Source organism: Hemiscyllium ocellatum, chromosome 11, assembly GCF_020745735.1.
Source record: "Hemiscyllium ocellatum isolate sHemOce1 chromosome 11, sHemOce1.pat.X.cur, whole genome shotgun sequence".
Classification (NCBI taxonomy): Eukaryota; Metazoa; Chordata; class Chondrichthyes; order Orectolobiformes; family Hemiscylliidae; genus Hemiscyllium; species Hemiscyllium ocellatum.
In genome coordinates, this window is record NC_083411.1 from 88,691,545 (window position 1) to 88,712,716 (window position 21,172).

Sequence of the window (21,172 nt, forward strand, 5' to 3'; positions counted from 1 at the left end):
TCCTGGCTGCATGCTGAGTTAGCTGATCTCAGCCAAGATGTTGCTAGAAGTCTTACAACTGGCTTAAGTGCCCTAGAATTTAAACAGATCATACACCAATATTCAGATTCCATGCTGCTATCCAGTAATGGCTGATGAAAAATTAACATTTGAATATTGAGGAAGATTATTTTCAGCTACAGTCAAGCAGACTGTTCAAACTCAGCTGCTGTGGTCCATGCATAAAGCTTGGCCATTTGTGTGGGGTTTTGAAGGATGAATAGTGTTCCAAACTAGATCTGTCTGCTACATGGCTCTAGAGAAAATAGGGGGCATGATAAAAAGACAATTATAGGGCAAATAAATCTCTTACAGCTGGGTAAACCTAACTTTAAAAGTTATCACTTTGAATGTTGTACTGTTTGCAAAAGAAGGCAGAGTTTCAGCCAGTGTGTCAGGAGATTGTGAATAGAGGTTTGGAGCAGGAACTTACTGTTAAAATTCATATGTGCAGGTTGGGGTGTGGGGATGGTGTGTGCACTTACTCCTCAACAAAAACTGCAAATTTTCTCTCAAAATCCATTCACTTTAGGGATTTAATGAGTTACATGCCGAAGTATTCTTGTTCTAAATTACTATTCTGTATATAATGAATGAATCATTTGAATCCTGAGTTGGGTAACGTGTACAGCAATGAAATACTTTAGGTGATTTTATGAAGCTACACCAGATAAAGAAAAGCTAATTCCTGGATATTTAAAACTTCTTTCCAAGAATGCAACTGTTTTACTATCAAGTTGTTAAAATATGACCAAGAAGTGGAATTGAATCCCAAATAGCATAATAGAAGTAGGAATGTTGAGGCAGGAAAGTGGAAATGCTACAGTCTCAGTCTGTCATTTGTGGAAGGTTGTTTGCAGGAAAATGTCCAGTCACTGTAAAATCAGGGATAAAGGGTCCACCACCTCAATGGCTGGGTTCCAGTTACATTGGCTAATGCACAAGGCTCACTTGGCTAAGCATATTGAAGCTTATCCTTGATGGTATAACCATTGAGATCTTGCAGTTGGTAGGTCCATAATCCCTTCTTCACAATGATGAGAAATTCAGAAAGCTGATTACCAGTCACCAGGGCATGGCCTGGCTCCACGTCGAATATGCAGGACATCCCAGTGAGTTTTAAGGCTGAAGGGGCAAGATTAGAAAATGATTATATCAGCTATGCCCTTATTAGATGTCAGAACTAGTTCAATCAGCCAAATATCCTTCTCAAATCTTGCACTTTGGAAAAAAGAATACAAGCATGGACTACTTTCTAAACGGTGAGAAAATTCATAAAGCCAAAGTACAAAGGGATCTGGGAGTGCTAGTCAAGGATTCTCTAAAGGTAAACATGCAGGTTGAGTCCGTGATAAAGAAAGCGAATGCAATTTTGTCATTTATCTCAAGAGGGTTGGAATATAAAAGCACCGTTGTGCTACTAAGACTTTATAAATCTTTGGTTAGGCCCCACTTGGAGTACTGTGTCCATTTTTGGTCCCTACACCTCAGGAAGGACATACTGGCACTGGAGCGTGTCCAGCGGAGATTCACATGGATGATCCCTGGAATGGTAGGTCTAACATACGAGGAATGGCTGAGGATCCTGGGATTGTATTCATTGGAGTTTAGAAGATTAAGGGGAGATCTAATAGAAACTTACAAGATAATACATGACTTGGAAAGGGTGGACGCTAGGAAATTGTTTCCATTAGGCGAGGAGACTAGGACCCGTGGACACAGCCTTAGAAGTAGAGGGGGTAAATTTAGAACAGAAATGCGGAGACATTTCTTCAGCCAGAGAGTGGTGGGCCTGTGGACTTCATTGCCGCAGAGTGCAGTGGAGGCCGGGACGCTAAATGTCTTCAAAGCAGAGATTGATAAATTCTTGATATCACAAAGAATTAAGAGCTACGTGGAGAATGCGGGTAAGTGGAGTTGAAATGCCCATCAGCCATGATTGAATGGTGAGTGGAATGGATGGGCCGAATGGCCTTACTTCCACTCTTCTGTTTTATGGTCAAGTTTCTATTCCTTACAGTATCATTAAGAGAATCATTTAACAAATAAATATACAAACTGGAAAGTAGAATCTTTCTGCATGAATGAATGCAAGCCACTCCTCTATGTCCATTACCTGGTGATCAGTTAAAAGGAAGAATGGTTAGGTACAGAGCTTGATCTTTCCCTGTTTGCCTGCAGCTGAATATGTGCCTCACAAGACATCACTCCAGACTACAGCATACATGTAGAAGTGCATGTTGTCACAGCACCTCGGAATAATTGAATAAATTGTGGCACCAACACCACCTGACAGCTTCTAAAGCTTGTCCTACTTCACATTGTTTGCAACCTTCACATTCTGTTTGATACTGACCTGAGCTCCTGATAGCATATCTTCTCCATCATAAACACTCTGCCCACTTCCATCTCCATAACATTGCTCATCTGCACCCACTCTCTGCCCAAATCTGAGCCCTGTTCCCATCTTTGTCACCTTCATACCTTCCTATTTTGTTGTTCAACTGATCAGTCTCATACTTTTCCACTTTAGTAAAAATTGGCCTGATCCTGCACTCAGTCATAGTCACATGTAATTTCCATCCTTGTTAAACTACTGTGTTGCCCAACTGCTGCAATAAGAATTTTTCTTTCTTGTGCTAAATCCATCTATGGCCACATGCCTTCCAATTTTTATAACCTTCTCCAGCTCATCCATGATAATGTCCAAACGCTCTTTCTTTCTCTGGCGCTGGCAATTTGCAAAACCTTTTGCCTCTGATCCACGATTGGCTGTTATGCCAGTATCCACCTTCTCAATTATTGGAACTTCTTTCTTAAAGCCGGCAATCTTCTCTTTAAAACTCTCCCTACAGCCCTTTAACTTATTTGGTCAAATCTTTTAAAATCTCCTTTTGGGTTTGTGTCCAATTTCTTTTCCCCTTCCAATGCTGTGAAGTACCTTGTAATGTTCTTTTCTAGATTAAAGATGCTACATAAATGCTGGACATTGTTATTATATAATTGGGACTGTCACTCTGTCAATAAATATATAAATATTGAATTGGTGTATGAATTCTGATGTTGAATCCATACTGAATATGGAATGTGCAAAATTATTAAAGTAGTTGCTTGTATTTATTGGATTGACTGTTAACTGAATAAATAATCTGGCAAAAATTACTTTCCAAACAGCATTGCAAGCCATCAGTTGAATCTGCATGTTGCTAAAATTAAGGATGTGAAATAATGCAATCTAAACTTCATGCAGTATTAATATATAGATGAAGATAGAGTTTACTGAGTAAAAGATGTTTCCAGAAATTATTCAGTATGTGCAAGTCAAGTTGAGGCTGATTTGCCACTTTTTATACTCATGGAGAAAAAAAGTGATGAATTAAACCAATTATTCCAAGGAACAAATTAACTGTGGCAACAAACAAAAAGGAATTGCAACAAAAGAATGTGAGAAATAGGCCATTCAGCCCCTTGAGCCTGCCCCACCATTCAGCAAGATCTGACCAGCACATCATAGACATCAACTCACTGGTATTTCAAAATTATCTCCATCCTCTTTAAATATTTTCCATGATCTAGCTTCCACAACTTGCTTGGATAGAGAATTCCAGACGTTGACTACCATCTGGGGCAAACTTTGCTTTGCATCTCAGTTTTAAATGAGTGCCCCCTGATTCAGTAACTGTGGGATGCCCCGTGTTAGTGGAAACATCTTCTCATCATCTACCCTATCAAGCATCCTATATTTCAACCAGGTTACCCCACAATCTGCTAAACTTGAATAAATAAAGGCCTAACCTGTTTAGTCATTCTCAATAAGTCAACCCCTTCAGTCCAAGAATCAGTTGAGCGAATTGCTTTTAAATAACCTTCAATGCCAGTCTATCCCTTTTTAAATACTGTGATCAAAACTTACACAGTACTCCAGGTGTGGCTTCACCAGCATCCTGTAAGGTTACAGCATGACATTTCTGCTGACTTAAAACAAAATTGAATGCCACAACATTTAAACCAATTTCAAACTTAAATGCATTTGCATAATAACAATAATTCTATTGGTAGAGTAACATTTTTTCAGAGTTATTCCATGTTATTCTAAAGGCAAACTCGAGTGCAGTTCACTGGGTCCTGACAGACCTCTTTTACTTCCCAGTGGTTTATAATTTGTAAACCCAAACAATGGCAGTGCCATAAAATGTTTGGATTGATTTAATTCCATGTCAGCTTAATACATTTTGGATTAACAACAACACTAAATAACAGTATGGGTACTTAAATGTGAGTGTTTCAGATTATTCTATCATAGGGGGAGCACTACACTCGAGGCTGACCCCCATTCTCAAGATCACTCACATGTTTATATTGCAGCAGATATTATGCACATAAATGTCAGGTGAAACCAAGTAACATTTACACCAGTGCTTCAGATCAGATTAACCACTAAAATACAGAGTTGGGTTTAATGTGAACTTCTTAGACTTGCGTCTGAGTATTGCGTTGTGTGCTCTAAAGTTGTGCCAAGTAATGGCATCTTTACTTTATAAAGATACCAGTGTATAAATGAAACGAAATATAATCTGTATGGATATTGAAATACAAAGTATGCGTTTTGAGTTGGATTATCTATAGCATTTTTTATTTATGATTATGACCAAAACACAGAAGAAGGAATTCTCAAAAACTGTCCTAAACTCCAGCCTCCCGATGTTCTTCAGCAACTTTACAGGAATTTGAATGGCAACTTTGTTTAATTAAGAAGTAAAAACACAGCAATGTACCAGAACTTGTGTGACCTTAATGGTTGATAAATTCTGCTGTAGCAATCAGAATATTTTGAAGTCTAACTTTAAGTACGTATTTAAGTGCATTCTTTTAAGAAGGTGAGAGTGATAAACTCCTGAGAACAATTAATTTATGACATTAATGTTGGGGTATGATAAACTATTTAGTCCCTGACCTACATTTAAACAGAGGTCTATCTCACAATAGCAACCTGCACATTTGTTAAATGGCATAACACTGTGACATATCCGTAGGTACTTTACTGGCAGGTTATCAAACAAGTTTTAATATCAAGCCACGTAACAAAATATCTAGTAGTTGCTTGATAAAAGAGATGAATTTTAAGAAGTGTCATGAAGAAAAGCAAAATGATGAAACATTTGAGGGAAGGAATTTGAGAATTCATTGCCTTTAAAGGTTGGGTTTTGCATTATTTCATACCTTTCCCAGGAGATGCTTGGGGGTTGGAGGGTAGGGGGAAGTGGAGTAGAGGCTAGGAAGTGCCAATCATGAAGCACCAGACATCACAAGTGGAGAGCCAGCTTAACGTTTCAGCTGGTCGTTTTCTGCCTGCCATATGTTTACATTCTTTTCTATTGTTAAGAAAATAATTTTTGGTCAGGGGATAGTCCTCAATTGTGTGATTTTTAAAAAATGAAACAAACACATGCTGATCATGTTAGCAGCCAGTGTAGTTTAATCTTCTTGATGCTGAGCAATTTTATAATTATCAGGTAAGTGGTTTAGCAGAAACCTTTAGTCTCAATAGAGATTTTTGGATTTTGACCTGATGCCTGTTTTCTGTCATTTGTCACTTATACAGAAAAGAGACAAAATGGATAGGCCAAGTGAAAATGATGGTATCTTGTTTAAAGTGATATAATTTTTTTTGCCACATCACCATTTTCTCCCCTGCCCTTTTGTAGGTATTGGTTGCATTACACATTTACAGCACCAGTTGCCCTCTGCCACCTTATTCATGTGCCCATTCTTCTTGTGTAATCCTAAGCAGCGTGCGTTAGTGAACAAATCACTGTTGGAAGGCATCACTGACAAACCTACCCAGGTCATTTATCAGCATTCATAATTCTACAAAATGTAAGTAGGTCCCACTGAGCAACTATCAGAATGATCCTTTCTCCATAACCAGGGGTATTGATGCTGAATTTTGTTTTGCAAACCTCTGGGAAGCATCATGGGATGTTTTAATGCGGTAAAGGGATGATATAAATACAGGTCATCATTGCTCAATTACTATATAAGAGAAATCTAACAAATATAGGCAAGGGTGAAACGCATCTTTCAGTCTGCCTGGCTTAACACCATATTAAATCAGGGCGACTGTATTGGTGGCTGAAATGGCGATCTGAAATAAATAGCTGATTGAGTGTCTTGAACATCTGCTGGTTGCATCTGTGATCTTAATGTGGACAATACAGTCAGAAAAAAGAAACTACAGATTTCCCAAAACTGCTTTATCTTTCAGCACAAAGACAATTTCTTTATGTTCAGGCCAAAATTTCTCACCGGGAAGAGAAGATATACTGACATGTCCACCACAATATCAGTTTGCCACCAAAATCTCAATGTTAATTTGTCTTTATAACACTGCAACAGAAAGCTATTAACATGCAGTAACGCCATTCAGAGTTTACCTTTGTACGAGGCTGATGATTTCTGTACATTAGGAATGATTGGAGAGATCAGCAGGCAACTGTGATCCATACTGAGGAGGTTCAAGCCTTAAGCATTCCAATTTAATCAGCACTTGAACAGTTAGCTATTCCTGTGGTGAACAAAGCAGAAGTAAATAAAATTAAGACTGACTAAAAAAGATTTTGTAACAAAACCTCAAAACACATGAAAAAGAAGCAAAGAAAGGGAATTGAGATGACAGCTGGATGTGTGTTGCCTGAAAGATAAAAGCATGAATCCTATGGGATTTTATTGCATTGTATTTGAATGTAAAAGCAATACCTAGTTCTCAGATAAGGGGGCAAGTCATCTGACCCCCATAGGGGAAGCCTTTGCTGTACACATAGGACTTCCTCTAAACATTAAGTCTGCCACATGCTTGGAATGGTTGGTATCCGGTGTCAGCAAAGGATATCTGATTGTACAGCTACTGCAGCCGCTCAGTGCTATCCCTGGAGAAGAGACCAGCTGAATGGTGCTGGAGTATCTTGAAACCCAGGTGGATGGAAGCTGCTCTTCCGGAGCAGATGGGAGATAGTGGTGGAATGTCTTAAATCCAAACTCTCAATGGACAGCCAGAATTACCTGGCGTTCATTAAAGCCTTTTTCTGCCATAAATTGTGTTGGTACAAATAGACAGAAAGGTTTGGTATTTACACCAGGCTCCAATGTAGACATGGAACTAGGAATTATTGGTTTCAACTTTTGACATTATTTGGAACATTTTTAATTGAAATGCCATTGCACTTTAAGGCAACTACATATGTGGGAATTATGAGAAGATTCTTTGCCAGTATAATTGTTGCTCAATATGTTTCTTTCTGTCTCCATCACCAGGACTTTAAATCTCTGCTATAGACCTCCTTCCCCTTCTGTGCCCTTACACAACACTCTCACTCCAATTTCGACTTTTACTTTAGCCGTTCCCCCCTGTACTCCTGTAGATCAAAATAGACTGTCTCACATTTCACTTTGTGGCCCATTTTGGCAGAAAGAATAGAAATGCAGCATGTTATTTAAACGATGAGAGAGAGGGCAACAATCTTAGCTACAGAGGGATCTGAGTATCATGGTACCTGAATCATAAAAAAATCTTATGCAGATACAAGTGATTAGGAAAGCAGATGGGTTTGTTATGAATTTGAATGCATGTACTGTACCTTTAAGAGAGAGTGAATGTTGTTCTGAACTGAGAACTCACAAGCACCTGTAATACGACTAGCTAGCAATCTCGGAGTATACTGGAAAATTGAAAATATGTAACATTTAGCTGTGAAATAGATACCTGAGTTGGTTGCTGTTTTGACAACAATTTGAATGTAACCAATCAGGTTAAATTATGCTCCAGGATTCTAAAACCCAATGGCGTTTGAATTCATTATTTTGCCAACATCGAACCAATGAGACAATCCGATGTTGGGGGTATAAAAAAGGCAGGCAGTTTGAAAGTCAGACAGAGCAACTGTCATTGAAACACTCTCTATCAAAGGTACCTTTTCACATGAAACATATTCACAGTAAAAGAAAGAAGACAACCCAAGGAAATATTTAGCTGGAAGAAGAAAGATGACAGCTGCTGTATGGTTTTGAAATTAAGTTGATGTCATTTTAATAAATGTTTTATTGGAACAGTATATCATCATAGAGTTGGAGACAGATATAAGCAGTTAAGAGAAAGGGGGGCTAAGAATTATGAATAGTTGTTCACTTTTAGAGTTAAAGAATAAATTGATATTATTTTCTTTAAATTGTGGAATTAGGGAGTTCTCTGTCACTCATATTTTAACAGATTATGAGGCGAGGTGAGCTTTTCTGGGTGTTTGGTTTAATTAACAGAAGGGTTCACTACCATGTTGTAACAGTTTATTCTTAATATTTCCAAGGCGAACGGATATGAAAGGAAGGGTGTCTTGCCACAGTAAAATAAAACAACGAACTATGGATACTGGAGATCTGAAACCAAAACAAAAACAGAAATTGCTGACTGAACTCAGCAGGTTTGGCAGCATTTGTGGGGAGAAAAACAGGGTTACTGTTTCCAGTCCAGTGACTCTTCACGAGAATCTCTAGAATTGAAACATGAAATATCTTGAGGGATTGTCTTAGAGGTTTATTCACAAGATGTGATTAACTAGCTAGATAAGCATCCAACCATCCTTATTATTTCTGAGGAGATAGTGATGACTTGCTTTCGTGAACTGCTGCAGTCCATGGGCGGTAGGTACAGCCAAAATAGGAAGTTGACCCAAGAATTGTGAAGGAACAGCAATATAGTTCCATGTCAGGATTGTGTGTTCTTTGGTGGCCCTAGTAGAAGCCAAATTTGAGTGTCAATGAGCAGGTTATTTCAGAGCAAGCTGGATCATCCTGGCTGAAGACTGTTGCAAGTACTTCAGGCATGAATTTTTTTCACTGATGCTGGACTGTGGGGATGATGATATTTGTGGAGCCACCTCCTCCTATTAATCAGATAGTTAACTTTTGTGATTCATGACTGGATTCAACAGGATTTCAGAGCTTAGGTCTGATTCATTGGTTGTGGGATCACTTAACCCTGTTTATTATACACTACGTCAGCTGTTTGGCAAGTAGTCCTGTGCTTTAGCTCTGTGTGTTGTAGCTTCACTGAGTTGACACCTCATTTTTAGCTATGTCTGGTACTGTTCCTGACATACCTTCCTGGATCGTCCAGAGTTGATCTAGCACAGTTGTAATGCAGTGTGTGGGCCATGAAGGTGCAGATAATGATTAAATAATATTCTGCTTCTTCTCAGTGCACAGTGGGTGCCTTATGAATTGTGTGATCTGTTCAAAATCTTCTTAGGATGGTGGCAGTGCCACACAAAACAACAGAAGGTATTCTCAACTTCATCAACGGGACTTCATCTCCACAAGGACTGTGCACTCTTACTGATACAGGTCATTCTTACTGGCACTGTCATGGACAGATGCATTTCAACAAATACATTTTTGTTGGTTTCCTCGCTGTCTGTCAGATACCCTATTTAGCAATAATATGAATTAGGATTCAGCCAGCGTGGTCAGTAGTGTTGCTATCAAGTCACTGTTTTGATGGATAGTGAAGGTCCTCATCTAATATATATTCTATATTCTTGCAATCTTTAGTTAACCTCTTCCATTCAACTGACGGAAGATGGGGGGTGGAGTGGTAGGTGGTAGGTTGCAGGAGATTGTCCTTGCTTGTCCTGATGCCATAAAATTTCATGTGATCCAGAGTCCATTTTGAGGACTCCCAGGGAACTCCTTCCTGATTCCATGTCCTTGTGCTGTCACTTCTGCTGTGTCTGTCCTGCCAGTGGGATAGGATATACCCAGGGACGGTGATGGAGGAGGACTAGGGAACCCAATTTAAAAATAACTTTTCTCACATTTCAGACAGAGATGAGAAGTTTTTTTTTTGCCTCTGTGAGTCCCTAATCATCAGGTGCTGATGGTGTAGTGGTTATATCATTGGACCAGCAATCTAGTAACTTTAGGCCAAACATCTGGTGGTCTGAGTTCAAATTCCACCATGGCAAATGGTGAAATTTTAATTCAATCTTAAAAACTCTGGAATAGAAAGCTAGACTAATGGTTGATGTGTTGTTAAAACTCATCTGTTTCACTAATGCCCCTTGGGAGAAAACCTGTTGGTGTTGCCTGGCCTATCTTACATGTGATTCCAGCAACACGGCTGACCCTTAACTATTCTCTGGGCAATTTGGAATGGGTGCTAAGTGCTGGCTTTGCTCGTGGCAACCACACCCTGTGAATGCATTTTTAAAAATTCTCTTCTCCAGAGGCAGCATTAGTAATAATCTTTTAAGGCAGAAGTAGATTACTTGATTAAAAGAGAGTTGAATCATGGAAGTAGACAGGGAAATAGGGATGTGGGTGACCAAGCTAGCCATAGTGTTCTTGAATGGGAGAGCAGGCCCAAGGGACCAAATGATTTGCCCCTAGTCTCAATTCAAGTAAGAGTGACAAATAAGAGTCATACTGGACTCAACATTAATGTACTTTCCCACTCCACCGATCCCGCCAGACCTGTTGTGTCTCTTCAGCACTTCCTGGTTTTATTTCCAATATCTAACTTCTGTACAAGTCAATGGTAACACCAACAGTTCTTGCCAGCCATAATTTTCCCTTGAACTGACAGACTTGCTGGTCTATTTTCAGAGGGCAGTTAAGAATCAGCCGCGTTGCTGAACAGAGACTAGGTGAGGACAGGAGGTGTCAGTAAATTACATGAGTAAGCCACATGGGTTTCATGGTCTGTACTGCTCAGATTAGTTATGTGTTCCAGATTTTTTAAAAAATTGAATTTAAATTCCCACAGAGCCACTGAGATGGGATTTGAATCTATGTTTCATGGTTTTAACCTGAGCCTCTAGATTACTATTCCAGTGGCATTACCACTGTGCCATCACATCCCCTTTCAATTAGGTTTCACCTTGTCTGTTATATATTTAAAAAATGATATTATCCTAGCGTGGATGCTAATATTATTCTTATACCATCTGTGAGATTACAACATGTAACTCATTTGCTGCCTGTTCATTTTAAGAAAGGAGTGTCCAGAAATTTGTGCCAAGTAGTTCAGCATTTGAACTAGAAATGTCACTGCCTGGCCAGGGCTGCTATTCTGAGGAAATGCTTACAGCAATTAGACACTGTTGTCATGCAATGGACAATTGCTGAAGAAATGTTTCCTAATTTTTTTTAAAAAGTTACGTATTTAACAAATCACTACAAAAGGATGGAATATTTATGAATAATGAAATACATAATGTATTTTCAAGGTGAGGATCAGGTCATTGAATACTCAAAAGAAAATTAGTTAAATGTTCCTGCACAGTGAGCTTTATAAGATCTTAAGATAGACATGAAATGTGAAGACTGTCTGGTATACCCGAGCTTAGTTACACAGACAGACCCGAAAACCCACATCATAGTAACCAACTATTTCTTGAATTATTGTGATTTTTGTCTCACCACCTACTCCAAAGTCTATTTTACAAGTGTTTGCTTTACTGTGAAGATTCCTTGACATGAGTTATAGACTTGCCTTTCAGTTACTTGAATTTATGCCCTTTTTTAAACTGTTCGCAACCGCAAAGTCAACTGTGGGCACTCCAAAACTCCTCACACTGTTTCAATCTTCAATAATTTACAAAAGCACTGAGCAGATTATAAATACAGGATATTGTGTATGACAACACCTCAACATAGATGCTGAGAATTCACTCAGTTTCATTTGGGGACAGAGAAAACTTCGAGGTAGGAAACTAAAAGATGTGAATGTTTGCAAAATGGCATTTTCAGAACATAGCCACAAGGAGGCATACCAGAGATGTAAATATGTCAAGAATGGTTTGTGTTTTATTAATAGCATAATGACTAACTGTAGAGCAGTAACTCAGAATATAACACATGCAGAAACAATGATACAGAAACACTAACAATATTATATTCAGAGTAGCAGGCAATAAGTAATCTGTCATATATTAAGGGGTTGAGATGGCACCATGAACCAACTCGAAGATGAGGGAATGCCTCAGAGTCACAGCCCAACTACATATTTCTTGTAACATAGACAAACTTGGGTATTTCTTAGTATTATTTCTTTTTATTGTTAGGTGAAGGGTCACTACAGACATGGAAGGATGGAAACCTCCTCCAAGTAGATTAGGAATCAGAATTTATTTAACTGGGCAGGAGACTTGAATTTGCTCTGGTAGAGTAGAGAACTTTGGTTTATGAAGGCAGATGCCTCTATTCAAACAAATATATTGTTTTATCAACTTTTTCCCCCAATTGATTGATTTGCCAAATGTCTGTGCACCTTTCTAAAATGACTGATATGCAGTGAAGATCTGTTATAATGTGTCTGCAAAATGGGATTGAGTTGTTCAGATACAGACAGATGCAGATGAAGCAAACCTAAGAAAAGTGAAGGAGCAAATTCCTGCAGATGCTGGAATCTGTACTGAAAACAACCAATGCTGGAGATCACAGCGGGTCAGGCAGCATCCATGGAGTGACAGCAAGCTGATGTTTTGAATCTAGATGACTCTTCATCAGAGCTGAAGTGAAGTGTGGAGGGGACAACATTTATACTATAGTTTGTGGGGGTAGTGGGTGTAGGGTGCTGGTGGAGAAGAGATGTTGACAGTTCAAATTAACTGATCGGAATGTGAGAATGTTAGAGCAATGGTATGTCTCCTGCCAGATTTGAAAGGACAGACAGTCTCACTGGGATGGAGAGAGGGGAGAGAGGCCATAGAGTCATAGAGATATAGAGATGTTCAGCACAGAGGCATAGAGATGTTCTTCTGTCCAATTCATCCATGCCGACTACATATCCTACCCTAACCTAGTCCCATTTGCCAGCACTTAGCACATATCCCTCTAAACCCTTCCTTTTCATATACTCATCCAGATGCCTTTTAAATGTTGTAATTGTATCAGCCTCTACCACTTCCTCTATCAGCTCATTCCATACATTCATCACCCTCTGTGTGAAAAGGTTGCCTCTTAGGTCCTTTTTCAATTTTTCCCCTCGCACCCTAAACCAATGTCCTCTAGTTCTGCATTCCCCTTACCCTATCCATGCCCCTTATGATTTTATAAACCTCTATAAGGTCACCTCTCAGCTTCTGACATGATTATTCAGCATCTCCTGTAGCTCAAATCCTCCAACCCTGGCAACATTCTTACTAATCTTTTCTGAACCTTTTCAAGTTTCACAACCTCCTTTCAATAGGAGGGAAACCAGAATTGCACACAATATTCCATTGACCTAACCAATGTCCTGTACAGCCGCAACATGACCTCCCAACTGCTCAACAAAATGCTCTAACTAATAAAGGAAAGCATCCCAAACGCCTTCTTCACGATCCTACCTACCTTTGACTCCACTTTCAAGGAGCTATGAACCTGCACCGCAAGGTCTCTTTATTCAGCAACACTCCCCAGGACCTTACCATTAAACGTGTAAGTTCTGCTCTGATTTGCCTTTCCAAAATGTAGCACCACACATTTATCTAAATTAAACTCCATCTGTCACTCTTCACCCATTGGCTGATCTGATCAAGATCCCATTGTACTCTGAGGTAATCTTCTTCGCTGTTCTCTACACTTCCTATTTTGCACTTGCAAACTTACTAACTGTACCTCCTACATGCACATCCAAATCATTTGCATAAATGATAAAAAGTAGAGGACCCAGCACCGATCCTGGTGGCACTCCACTGGTCACAAGCCTCCTGTCTGAAAGGCACCCCTCCACCACCACCCTCTGTCTTCTACCTTCAAGCCAGTTCTATATCCAAATGGCTAATTCACCCTAAACTCCACGAAAAAAGCTTAGAGAAAGGGAAGAAGTGGGAGCCTCTTCACAATTTGAAGGTGTTGATCTCAACATTAAGTCCAAAGGCTGTAAAGTGCCTCGTCTGAAGATGAGATGTTGTTCTTCCAGTTTGTGCTCTGGTTCATGGGAACATTGCACAATGATGAGAACAGACATGAGGGCATACAGGACTGTGTGTTAAAATGACTGACTATGGGAAGGCCAAGGTCATGCTTGCGCACGGACTGGAGGTGGTATGCAAAGCGGTCACCCAGTCTGTGTTTGGTTTCTCCAGTGTAGAATAGGCCACACTCGGTGCAGTGAATACAATATACAAGATTGGAGGAGCTACAGGTGAAATGCTGCTTCACCTGGAAAGACTGTTTAGGCCCTTCGATGTTGAACAGGGGGAAGGTGAAGGGGCAGGTATTGTACCTTCTGCGGTCACATGGGAAGTTGTCGTGGGGAGGGGGTATGTGTTGGTGGGTGTGGATGGGACTTGAATACAGGCCTCCTCATTCAGAGCTAGGGTCACTTCCTAATGCACCATGAGTCCTCTCAGCTGCATTACACACTTGTTCTGATGTGAAGCCCTCTTTCTCCAGGTAGGCTTTCAATTCTCAGGGATAAGTCTCAGTTGTCACTCTGTCTGCTGACTTGATCAATTCAGTGATCTGGAACTGTTGGATCTCATGTCACCAGTTTTCACTAGCAGTGAAGATTCTGTCCATTCAGTTCATTGCTATTCTTTCCATCAGTGTATTCGCAATGGATCCTGAAATGGGAGTTCCTTCTACCGACTCATGTCCAAACCAGATATACAAAACCGGGTCCACGTTAAGATCACTGGTTGTACAAACTCCCTTTCTGGTTAATCCTTCAGTCTCACTGACAGAGCGCATAAAATATCTCAGCTCGTTCTCCTCCTTGAGCCATCCTCCCAGAGCAGACACTTGCATGCCAATGTCATGATGCACCTTACCTTGCAATTGCCCAGAACGTATCCTACCTGTCAATCTCAGTTTTACATACACCTTGTCACAATTCCTCTTCCCCACTTTTAAAATAATGTGCAATGATTACCCTACTCAAGGCAGTTTATACAAGCAAACATCTAAGGCTGACTTTCATTACTTTACTGCTAATTAGTACCAATTGGTGTGATCACTGCTGAGGTGAAGTCATATTAAATCGGTGGATTAGATGACCTTGTGATTCTCCAACCAACCCAATCACCCCGTGGCTCAACACTTTAACTCCCCCTCCCACTCCACCGAGGACATGCAGGTCCTTGGACTCCTCCACCGGCAGAACACAACTACACGACGGCTGGAGGAGGAGCGCCTCATCTTCCGCCTGGGAACCCTCCAACCACAAGGTATGAATTCAGATTTCTCCAGCTTCCTCATTTCCCCTCCCCCCACCTTGTCTCAGTCGGTTCCCTCAACTCAGCACCGCCCTCCTAACCTGCAATCCTCTTCCTGACCTCTCCGCCCCCACCCCACTCCGGCCTATCACCCTCACCTTGACCTCCTTCCACCTATCCCACCTCCATCGCCCCTCCCCCTAGTCCCTCCTCCCTACCTTTTATCTCAGCCGGCTTGGCTCTCTCTCTCTTATTCCTGATGAAGGGCTTATGCTCGAAACGTCGAATTCTCTATTCCTGAGATGCTGCCTAACCTGCTGTGCTTTGACCAGCAACACATTTGCAGCTGTGATCTCCAGCATCTGCAGACCTCATTTTTTACTTGTGATTCTGGAACCAAAAATAGGTTCTCAAGGAATGTTTTTTACTTCACATTTTCTCAAAATATTAGGAAATATGAGACTGCCTATAACAAATTCCCACTATGTGGACCATTGTTACTACAGACTTTCACTGTAACCATCTATGGTTCTCTCCCTGGTTAGTCCATTCCAAACAATCACTGCTCTCTCTGTTAGTTGTTAACTGATCTGTCCATTCCTTGGACTTCCTCGAGCCATCCTTTCATTCATCCACTACTCCTCAATCTTGTTTATTAGTTGTACTAAGTAATACGCTCTTGTGTCAGTAAGCAAACTGTTTTTCTCAGAAGAAAACCTTCACAAAGTCACAAGAACATCAGAAGTGCGAACAGGAGTAGTCCATTCGGCCCTTTGAGGTTGCTTCCCCGATCATGGCAGATCTGACAGTGAACTCAACTCCATTTTTCCTATCTACACCCTTTCCCCGATGCCCTTAGCTCCCCCTTGATCAAAAATCTGCCTAAATCAGTCTTGATTATATTCGATGATCCAGCTTCCGCTGCTGTCTGGGGAGGAGAATTCAACACCATAAAATACTCTGGAAAAAATAGTCTCTCTGTCTCAGCTGTAAAATGAGGGATCTCATTCACAAACTATATCTTCACTAGGAGAACCATCTTTCCCACATGCATTCTGCCAGGTCCCCTGAGAATCTCATGTTTCAATAAGGTCACCTCTCCTTCTAAAGTCAGGCAGCATCTGTGGAGAGATAAGAGAAATTAAGGTTTTAGCTATTGTTCATTTGTAAGAAAATCTTCCATAGTTTCTCCTAATGACTTGGGTGTATAGTTCCGGATATAGATGAGTAGCTCTTTGTTTGCGGCTTTGCTTTTCGTCTTTTCTCTAATATGATCAGGACAGTGTTCACTTCTCTGGATAGGAACAAATAAACAACTATCCAAGAGTAAGATCTTAAGATCTCACCTTATAATCAGCATTTTGTTCCATTTTGAAGTGCACTGTACAATTCTAGAACATAATTTTCTTGCTTTTTCACTGGCTAAATATTTTCAATGGTTTTCCCACCAAATCTTTGTCATGTGGTAATACCCCAAAGGTTAATACTATGTTTATTTTATGTCTGCACTGGTCAGTCCATATTGGCAGGTGGTAATTTTCCAGGGATGACTAGCAGACTGTGATAATTGGTGAATGTGCAATAGCTGATGTGGATGTGTAATAGCTAGTGTGGGTGTATGTGGGACAGTCTGTGAGTGTGAGAGACAGCTGGAGGGGAATGTGGAACAGTTGGTGAGTGTGTGACAGCTAGTGTGGGTGTGTGGGACAGTTGGTTGGGGTGTAACAACTAGTATGGGTGTGTGGGACAGTCGGTGAGTGCATAACAGCTAGTGTGGGTGTGTGTGGGACAGTTTGTGAGTGTGAGAGACAGCTGGGGGGCAATGTGGAACAGTCGGTGAGTGTGTGACAGCTAGTGTGGGTGTGCGTGGGACAGTGAGTGTGTGACAGCCAATACAGGTACGTGAGACAGACAGTGAGTGTTTGACAGTTAGTATGTAACAGCCAGTGGGGATATGTGTGACAGTCAGTGAGCGTGTGGCAATCAGCACGGGTGTGTGAGGCAGTCAATATATTTGCGTGGCGGTCAATATATGTGTGAGACAGCTGGTGAGTATGTGACAGTATATGTGTGTGTGAGACAGCTAGTGAGTGTGCGACAGTCAGTATGTGTGTGTGTGAGATAGTCAGTGAGTGTGTGACATTGAGGTCGCTGTTCTCCTGAACTCTGAAGAAGCTACAATAACAGATGAATGGACACCACACAACAATGGCCAGGCAGGAGTGTTTCCTTCCCAGATGGGGAATACTTCAGCGGTCAAGGCCATTCAGTTTCTGATCTTTTGGATAAGCATTCTCCAAGGTGGCCTTCAAGATACACAATAACGCAGAATTGCTGAGCAGAAACTGATAGCCAAGATACATACCCATGAAGACGGCCTCAATCGTGATGGTAGATTCATGTCATATTACATGTTACCCCAACATACTGTTCTGTATCTTTTAAATCTTCCTTACTGTTCTGTTTTTACACCATCACCTTGATAACTTGCTATGATCTCTCTCTCTACCTTTATTAGTTTGTACAGTTCTGGGTGCTTGTTAATTTAATTAGACCCTCATCGTGCGATTCTTATGCCTATCATGTCATTCCAGCCGTTTGGTTTGTCTCTGGCACCATCTTACTTTTGATTTTTTGTAACTATCTCTCTGCCTCAATTAATTAGATCATAGGTCATCCCATCACTTGCTATTCAGCTGTTGGCACTTTATTCACACCATCTGACACCTATGATCACCTGCAGAGACTTGTTATTCAGCCTGTCAACACTCCATTTGTTCATACCAGTAGTCTTTTGACACTATTAAAGATCTGGAATTATCTTGCAATCATCTCTCCACCTACAAATTCTGTGTCTGTGCACTTCCCTTCACTTCACCTGATGAAGGACCAGTGCTCAAAAAGCTTGTGATTTCAAGTAAATCTGTTGGATTATAACCTGGCATCATGTGACTTCTGACAGTTGTAAGTTATTGGTGTAACATTAACTCAGATACTTAAGTGCCTATGAATGAAAGGTTTGCGCATTATGCTTAGTTCTAATAAACATCTATTGGATTCTTCAATAACATAACAACAATTTGCTTATGTTATGCATTACTGGTGTTGGTAAAATACACTTCTGGAGGCTAATTCACAACAGCCCATAGCCTCAACAGATTGTACTTAGTAATATTCAGTTTCTTATTTCTAAGTCCAGCTTCCAAATCTGTTTAGAGCACTGTGTCATTGATTAACATGTGCATGATTTATGGTATCATAGAATAGTTCATGTATCATAGAATAGTTACAATAAGGACAGATTCAGTCCATTGAGTCATTGCAGAACTCTGTAAAGTCAGGTTGGCTAGTCTGACTCTCTGTGTTTCCCCCATATACCTACACATTAAGAAAATGTTCCAATTCCCTATGAAACCCACAATAGAATCTGCATTCATCTCACTCTCGAGCAACACGTGCCGGATCCTAACTGCCGCTGTGTATAGATGTTTTTCCAATCACTTAGTATCAGTGTCCTTTGGATCTCAACCATTCTAAGAATGGCAGCAGTTTCCCACTGTCTGCTGTGCGACCCCTCGTGATTTTGGATGTCACTACCAAATCTCCATATACCTTTTTCAGAATTTCCAGAATTGGACAGAAGACATCTGTTGGGGCTGAAGCAGTATTTAATAAACATTCATCATTAGTTCCCTGCTTTTGCATTCTATGATCTGAAACTTTCAGCAGGATATACTATTTAACCCTCCCCTGCCTCTCCCAACTCCCTGGCAAAAAAGCTTGATTCCAAATCAATGGCTTCAAAAAGGCTCCCTTGCAACAATAATGTGCTGTCAAAGGCCTTAACAAGCTGGAGGTTGGACTTTCACTCCTTGGTGGAGGGGACCCTAGCCCTTGAGAACTGCTGGCCAATTTGTAGCCTTAGCAACGCCAGAAGTACTTAATAGTGGATGCTGCTTGAATTGTGATCATGACATCATCATGGACTCTGTATGAGATGAATCTGAGGTTTCTAGGTCAGGAAAGAATTGGTTGCAATAGAAGGGGGGTGGGGGGGTGGGAAGATGAGGGTGCTGGAGACCAACTTGGAATGCAGAAGTGGGGAATGTATTTGGGAGTGCCCCAGGTGTATTCAGGTCAATCTCTGAATGATGGACCACCTTTCTTTCTATTCTCACCTGCCCAAAATATTACGGTTGTGAAGGCACTTAACTGAGCAGTTAAAAGCCTTAATTGGCCTAAGGCCAGACAGCCTCATGGGATCCTTACCCAGCCGCAGTATTATGGGGACTGGATGGATTGAGTGGCAGAAAGGCAGTGGATTACCACATATCCCAGAACCACAACTGCTGTGGTGAGGGGTGGGGGGAAGGGGAGCTGTAAATCTTCCCCTTTATGTTACTATTTATAAACGTCAGTATACCATATGCGTTTATTAACCTCAACCTCTCCGCCAAATATTTATGCAATTATATCCCAGGGCATTTTACTTGCCTTCTACCGATCTTCCATATTGTATTATTTCACATCTCAGTATTACATTCAATCTGCAATGTATCTGCCCAGTCCACCAACTTATTTTGTCCTTATTGTCCTTACTGTCTTGCTCATACTACACAATGCTACCAAGTTTTGTATTACTTTCACTTTTTGAAGTAGTGCTGTATACATGCACCTGAATTTAGTTCATCAGTAAAAATCAGGAGAAGCATTGATCAAGCCCTGGGGAGCGGCTTTTATTTCATAAGCTCCAAGTTTGTTGGCAGCTCTCATGTGTAACTCTTTCCACAGAGCCTTTTGCTCGTTCACGTGCTCCATATTATCCTTACCAGCCATCTCTGTTACTGCATCAAAACATCAGTCACAATGGAGGAGGATTAGGGTTCCTGAGCCTGGGGATCATCTGCTCTGTCTGCTTTTCTTTTTGTTTCATTTCTTTTTTTTCTCTATTCTCAGTTTTTTTCCTTAATAAACTTCTTGTTAAAGAGGGACAGCATTGGTGGCATTGAATGGGTCCAGAGCGGTCTTGTGGCATTCAGTGAGTGGACCCAATGTGGACTCGAAGTAAACCTAGTGCTTCTGCATCAATGGGGTGGTCCGAGCACCGACTCATGCCTGCTGTGTTGGAGGTGTGCTTGGGCTCAGTACATGACCTGACAGCATCAGCGGTGGCTACATCGACGAGGTGGGCCCAAACCAGACCTCTGGTGATATTAGTGTCGGGTTTGGGCTGTTGCGTACCTGGCAGCATTATTGGTGGCTGCATTGGTGAGATCCAGCAAGGGCTTATAATGGCAGGTCTGTCAGTGGAGGTGAGATGGTGCCAAAAAGTGGTGACGCTTGTTCCAGTGGCACAGCTAAGAGAACTGTGGCTGGCCACCAAGTGTACGGTCCACGGCAGAGCACTCAACAAGAAGGACTATAAAGCTGAACACTAGTTCTTTAGTTTTCTGCCCTTGTATTCTATGTTTTGGTTTATTTTGCAGTGTTTTAAGATGATTAGATTAGATTACTTACAGTGTGGAAACAGGTCCTTCGGCCCAGCAAGTCCACACCGACCCGCCGAAGCGCAACCCACCCATACCCCTACATTTACCCCTTACCTAACACTACGGGCAATTTAGCATGGCCAATTCACCTGACCCGCACATCTTTGGACTGTGGGAGGAAACCGGAGCACCCGGAGGAAACCAACGCAGACACGGGGAGAACGTGCAAACTCCACACAGTCAGTCGCCTGAGTCGGAAATTGAACCCGGGACTCAGGCGCTGTGAGACAGCAGTGCTAACCACTGTGCCACTGTGCCGCCCACCTATACAGCGCCCACCTAGTGGTGATGACACTATACAGCACTTTTCATTGTATTTTGCAACAAAATGCACATGACATACATAAATAAATCACACAATTTGCCCTTAAAATATCTGCATTGGATTTCCTT